This window comes from Octopus sinensis, unplaced genomic scaffold (assembly GCF_006345805.1).
Source record: "Octopus sinensis unplaced genomic scaffold, ASM634580v1 Contig17626, whole genome shotgun sequence".
Lineage (NCBI taxonomy): Eukaryota > Metazoa > Mollusca > Cephalopoda > Octopoda > Octopodidae > Octopus > Octopus sinensis.
The window spans coordinates 36,351-42,644 of NW_021835185.1; positions in this window are offsets into that span (position 1 = coordinate 36,351).

Here is a 6,294-nt window from a genome sequence, read left to right on the forward strand (position 1 = left end):
ATCTATCTCCCCCTTTTTCCTCTTTTTTCTTCCTTTTTCATTTTTCTTTTCTTTTGTTTCTTTTCTTTTTTCCCCTTTTTTTCTTTTTCTTTTTCCCCTTTTACGATCCTTTTGATCGAAAACCTACGCCACTTATTTTTTTGTTTTCTTTGTTTTTTTTCATCCCACAAAAGAAAAGCTCTACCTTGTAACTTGTCCCATCTGTGTGCAGCCCTGTGTGGCCAATAAAGAAACTTATCTATCTATCTATCTATTTATCCATCCATCCATCCGTCTATCTATCTTTCTTATATATATCTATCGTTCTTATATATACTTTCATTCCTTCTCTCTGTTTTTCGGTCTTACACTTTCTTTTAATCTGTCTCTTCTTCCCTCATTATCTCTCTTTTCCTAATCATCTCTCTATCTATTTTTTTCTCTCATGTTCTTGCATAACCCGTTAAACAAACGAATTACAAATTTATCAAGAAAGCCAAGTGAAAATAATGTTTTCTTTTGACACATTCTACCAGTATACGAAGTTTTAAAGTGTTTAGTTAACTAGAAATTGTGTTGAAATCTGGCTATCAAAAGGAAAAGATCCCGTCTCTCTCCCACTCTTTGCCTATCCTGCACCCTTTCGTTCTAATCCTTTTCTTTCTCTTAAAATCTTTGAATCCCTCTTTCTCTCTCCCTCTCCTCCACTTTCTCTCTCTCTCTCTCTCTCTCTCTCTCTCTCTCTCTCTCTCTCTCTCTCTCTCTCATTCTCATAAATCTTTTCTTTCATTTTATTTACACAGTTCCCTTCCCAGATATTCCTATAGAGTATGGGATCTTTTCGGTTTGAACGGCAATTTTTCTAACGGTGTCATATGAAATTGTCACCCATAATTATGACCCTAGTATCGATCTATTACATTTCAATCTGTTTTAGGGTTAGGGTTAGGGTTAGAGTTAAGGGTGGGAGGAAGGGTATCTTTTTTTCTTCACAAATGTAAATAAACCCAATCTGTTTCTTAAACGAGGGACATTTTCATAGGGCACAGAATGTTTTCAGCTCAATAGACGTCATTGATTGGTTGAAATTGCAGAAATTGAAGAAAAAAACAACAAATATCTTACAAACTATAGAATTTTCTCAATAAAGCCAAGAGAAAAAGATGTTTTATAAACACATTCTACCAGTATACGAAGTTTAAAAGTGTTTAGTTACGTGGAAATTATTTTTAAAAACTGCCGTTCAAACTGAAAAGATCCGAATATGTTTGCCAGACGTCCCTTATAGAAGAGTCACGTCCCATATGTGATAATTTTGTCCCCTGTCCCGTACAGACCTTTCAGGGACATCCCCAAATGTCCCGTATTTAGTTCATTTTCAAATCTCGTAATAGTATTTTTTACTGCCTTCTTACGGTTCTTAGTTGTAACTTTATAAATACTTATGCTTTCTTTTTTCATATTCTCTTTGATGAAAATAACCTAAATGTAATGAGGAGGAGGAGTGGCTGTGTGGTAAGTAGCTTGCTTACCAACCATGGTTCCGGGTTCAGTCCCACTGCGTGGCACCTTGGGCAAGTGTCTTCTACTATAGCCTCAGGCCGACCAAAGCCTTGTGAGTGGATTTGGTAGATGGAAACTGAAAGAAGCCCGTCATATATATGTATATATATACGTATATATATATATATATATATATATATGCGTGTGTGTGTTTGTGTGTCTGTGTTTGTCCCCCTAGCATTGCTTGACAACCGATGCTGGTGTGTTTATGTCAAAGTTACTTAGCGGTTCGGCAAAAGAGACCGATAAAATAAGTACTACAGGGCTTACAAAAGAATAAGTCCCGGGGTCGAGTTGCTCGATTAAAGGCGGTGCTCCAGCATGGCCACAGTCAAATGACTGAAACAAGTAAAAGAGTAAAAGAGAGGAAACTAGTGTTGCTAGAAATTTACACAAAACTGACCCGTTTGTAACTTAATACTGTCAACAAAGTGTGTTGTTACTACTTGCCACAGTCCTTTTTTTTTTTCCCCTTACTTAAAAACTAATCTATCCATCTCTTGATGCCAAAACGTAAGTGTAAATTTCGTGCTGAATATTCCACCAAATGGACATTTATCAAACAAGGCAGAAGCTGTTTTGGAAAGACTTCCAAAGACTATAGTTCTTTAGGACTGAGAATTTCGATTGACACTAATCTAAATAGATCCAACTTCTTTTGGGTCTTCTTAACCCTTTAGCATTTAAACCGGCCATATCCGGCCAAAAGTATTCTGCCTGTTTTATGTTCAAATTGGCCAAATCTGGTCTCTCACACCAACCCTACAATATCATTTTAAAAATTAACAGCTACCTCATCAAATTCTCATAGTTACAAGATAATGTTTGATTAGTTCAAAACAAAGTGGATGAAAAAGCATTAATTTTGGCAGAATAATGCGAACACTAAAGGGTTAAATCTGAAAGCTAATTCCTATAAACCTTTCCTATAAGCTCAATGAAAATCAAAAATATATTAATAAACACTCTTGGTGCGGCCCTATTATATTTAAGAATTTAATTCCTATCCCTGTAGGAATTAATTCCTACCTCTTGCTCAATGATCTAGATGTAGGAGTTGGTCCCTCAAAATCCTGTGGTTCATGCTGTTCCTCTCCCTAAATGTTAAGACAAATACAGGTAAAAATTCCTACTTTTATTAGATAAACACTTTCCTCACAACCATAGGTATAATAGAATATTTAATCGACATGGATAAAATTACGTAACCCTGTGTCCCTAACATGAAGGCCTATATCAACAGTCAACCAATGTCTCAAACCATTTGAACCTCCAGAACAGGCATTGATATATCATCTGCTATTCAAAAGGCATAAATATGGCAAACTACAATACCTGCCAAACAGAACCTGAGCACTATATAGGATCTGTGGAAGGAAAATTCAAATTCAGATACAACAGTCATCTTTTTACCTTTAGGTATTCCAAAATGAGACATACCACAATCCACGGAAAATTAATCTGAAGACTTAAGGACACAAGGCACAACTACAGCAAATCGAAGATACCTTCTAGGATTAAACCCAGGATTAAAGGATCAAATAGATGGCTCCTTATTGTTAAGTGAAAAACTTTATTTTTTGAAGCAGCTACAAATTTCTAGAAACTGTATAAACACCAACAGCGAAATTTTCTCTTCATGTCCACACTTTATGAAGTATATTTTAGTGGGAATTAAAGATAAGCTTTCAGTGAGACAATAAGTTCATTAATTTAGTTATAATTCTATTGGGATCCAATCAATGAACATATTTCTCTGGTGCCATCATCTCACCTAACTATTTATTCATCACTAGAATTCACAAACTCTGATAATCTTCCTATACCTCAATTTCTGTTATTCCAATAACCTTCCCATTGCTTGTCTTTCCTTTATGTTTCCTGTGTTGGTTTACAAACTATTTTGCCTGTTGTAAGAGCCCCAACTCTATTTACTGTTCAGGGAATTAGCTTCATTTGATCGCTCTCTGTCTTTTTCAAACCACATGTGCTCATTTAAATCCCACCTCACAGGGAATTACTAATCCACTATGTTGACATTACCAACTTAAGAAATGGCGAAATAAATTTAATATTCTTGCCAGCAGATCCTGGGTTGTTGAATTTCACATGATTTATTATTATTATTACTATTATTATTATTATTATTATCATTATTATTATTAAGGCGGTGAGGTACTAGAATCATTAGCATACCAGGCAAAAATGCTTAGCGGCATTTCGTCTGTCTTACATTTTCAGTTTATATTCCACTGAGGTTGACTTTGCTGTTCATCCTTGTAGGGGTTCGATAAAATTTGAAATCGTCATCATCATCATCATTATCATCACCACCACCACCACCATGATCATCATTACCCCACCACCATCATCATCATCTATAATAATAATAATAATATAATAATAATAATAATAATAATAATATCCTACGCAAAATACTTTCTATGTAATCTCAAGGTTTAAAACATTTTTTTTTCTTATACATTCACAACACCAAAAAAAAAAAAAAACCCAAATATATGACACACTAGGCATAACAACAACGTGAACTTCCAACCTGTTGTCTATTGAGGTCTCTGGGTGAGACTTGGAGCCAACTTGTACAGACATAAAGCAAAAGTCAAACATAGAATAATAATAATAGTAAAATACATGTGTGTGTGTGCCTGTGCATGTTTGGCTAGCTGGTTTGTAGGCAAGAAGAACCGTAAGCCTGTATAGAAAACTCTATGAGTTGATTAGGAGGAGTCATTACGTAAATATTGTAAAAGCAGAGCCGATTAAAATAATATAATATCGATCATTCTGTATTCGGTGCTCAGGTGCATTGCAACAAGATTGCTGCTGTTTTGCTCGTAAGAACTCATCGTGGCAGCGAAAACTAGTTCAAAATATTTGGTTAATATGTAATTATGTAGGCGTAGGAGTGGCTGTGATTTGCCTTTCATCCTTTCGGGGTCGATAAATTAAGTACCAGTTACTAACTGGGGGTCGATGTAATCGACTTAATCCATTTGTCTGTCCTTGTTTGTCCCCTCTGTGTTTAGCCCCTTGTGGGTAGTAAAGAAATAAGGAGTGGCTGTGTGGTAAGTTGCTTGCTTACCAGCTACATGGTACCGGGTTCAGTCCCACTGCGTGGCACCTTGGGTAAGTGTCTTCCTACTATAGCCTCGGGTCGATCAAAGCCTTGTGAGTGGATTTGGTAGACAGAAACTGAAAGAAGCCTGCCGTGTGTGTGTGTGTGTGTGTGTGTGTGTTTGTGTTTGTGTGTCTGTGTTTGTCCCTCCCAACATCGCTTGACAACTGATGCTGGTGTATTTACGTCCCCGTAACTTAGTGGTTCGGCAAAAGAGACCGATAAAACAAGTACTAGGCTTACAAAGAATAAGTCCTGGGGTTAATATGCTCGACTAAAGGCGGTGCTCCAGCATGGCCACTGTCAAATGACTGAAACAAGTAAGAGAGTAAAAGAGTAAATATTAAAAAGATGAAAGGAGGAGAGTATAAGCAGGGAATAGGTTGAACATATGGTACCAGTGTTTGTGTTATCTCGGTGAGCGTCATTTAAAGAAATGAAGAGTTCTAACGAAGTTTGCTACTGAAGTGTAGAAAAGGGGTTTTGAGTGACACCCATGTTTGTTATTATGACAATTGTAAAACTGGTTCTGTTGCCATTGGGGGAAATTTGAGAAAAAAAGAAAACAGAAGAACAAACGTGTGTACATCTACCCGTCTGTTTGTTGTTGTTGTGACCCCCTTCAGTCATGACTGACCATGGGATTGCACCTAGAAAGTTACCCTCCGAAGTACCAGTCTGGGCAAGGTCGTTTATGGAAGACAAGCAGTCGCCCATGCATACCAGCCTCCCCTCTCCATGTCACCGATGTCATCCAAGGGAAAGGCAAAGGCTGATACAGCTTGGCACCAGTGCTGTCGTAGCTCATTTATTAACGTGCAAGTGGCTGAGCACTCCACAGACACGTGTACCCTTAATGTAGTCCTCGGGAAGATTCAGCGTGACACAGAGTGTGACAAGGCTGGCCCTTTGAAATACGGGTACAACAGGAACAGGAAGAAAGAGTGAGAGAAAGTTGAGGTGAAAGAATACAGCAGGGTTCACCACTACCCCGTGCCGGAGCCTTGTGGGGCTTTAGGTGGTTTTGCTCAATAAACGCTCACAATGTCCGGTCTGGGAATCGAAACTGTGATCCTACGATCACGAGTCCGCTGCCCTAACCACTGGGCCATTGCGCCTCCACATCCATCTGTTCGTACATACGTATGTATGTATGTACATACATGCATACATACATTTACTACTTGAACAAGGAGCCCAAATTTAATTAAAGATTTCATTTGTACTTGTCGCTCGTTGCACACCTATGACATCATGCACATGTTACCTAGGAATATAGTTATTAGGTAAGTTTGGCTTCTTGAAACAGCTGTCGAGATAAGACATTACATAACATTCTTTTATTATATATATATATATATTTCTTATTTATTTTATGATTTGTACTCCATGTAGATAAATATCTCAAGCATAACAGTGAAAATCTATTTTACTACTTACCTACAACTCTACGTACATACATATGTACCTACCTACCTACCAACCTACATACATACATGCACACAGACTGATTCATATTTTACAAAATACAATCGATTACTGATACAGTGAAAATTGCAAAACATTCCAGGGTTTCTCCATTTGAGGATTCTGGGCTAAACATATACACACAATCA